Source organism: Seriola lalandi, unplaced genomic scaffold (assembly GCF_002814215.2).
Source record: "Seriola lalandi dorsalis isolate HSWRI2012SDOR001 ecotype SW California unplaced genomic scaffold, Sedor1 jcf7180002052575, whole genome shotgun sequence".
In the NCBI taxonomy this organism is placed as follows: Eukaryota; Metazoa; Chordata; class Actinopteri; order Carangiformes; family Carangidae; genus Seriola; species Seriola lalandi.
In genome coordinates, this window is record NW_019523128.1 from 1 (window position 1) to 736 (window position 736).

The following is a 736-nucleotide window of genomic DNA, read 5'->3' on the forward strand; positions in this document are numbered from 1 at the left end:
CTCCTACACTATTAAATAACCATTTCTAGAGGTTCCTGCACACATTAATGTGTGTGTGTGTGTGTGTGTGTGTAGATGGCAGAGAGTGTGATGACGGTTGCGTACGACAGTGGAGTGAACTTGTTCGACACCGCAGAGGTTTACGCCTCAGGGAGGTACAGTACAACCTGTCTGTCTCACCTGTTTGTCTGTCTCACTTTTCTGTCTCCCCTCTGTCTCCCCTCTGTCTGTCTCACTCTCATGTGGACTGAAGTGTTTCTCTGTGTCTCAGGGCGGAGACGACTCTGGGAAACATCCTGAAGAAGAAAGGCTGGAGGTAAATCAGCTGTTTTTTTGTTTCCTTACCGTTTTGGACTCTGGGGACAGACAGAGGGGACAGACAGAGGGGACGGACAGAGGGGACGGACAGAGGGGACGGACAGAGGGGACAGACAGAGGGGACGGACAGAAGGGACGGACAGAGGGGACAGACAGAGGGGACAGACAGAGGGGACAGACAGAGGGGACGGACAGAGGGGACGGACAGCTCCCGTCTGTCCACAGCTCAGTGTCTCTGATAACAGCCTTTCATAATAAACTGGACCTGAAGACGTCCTGTGACTCAGGGACTGAAATAACTCTCTCTCTCTCTCTGTCTGTCTGTGTCTCTCTACCAGGAGGTCCAGTTATGTGGTGACCACTAAGATCTACTGGGGAGGACAGTGAGTGCTGGGACCTGGTCAGACCCTGATCCAGA

The 736-nt window shown here is 52.7% G+C and overlaps 1 long non-coding RNA gene across 1 annotated transcript; it reads left to right on the forward strand.

Annotated features, from left to right (window-relative positions):
- Positions 1-73: 73 nt before the first annotated feature.
- LOC111650616 (uncharacterized) lies at positions 74-702 on the forward strand. Its single transcript, XR_002760429.2, has 3 exons — positions 74-155; positions 272-316; positions 657-702. It is a non-coding gene; the product is annotated as an uncharacterized LOC111650616 (long non-coding RNA).
- Positions 703-736: the final 34 nt, after the last annotated feature.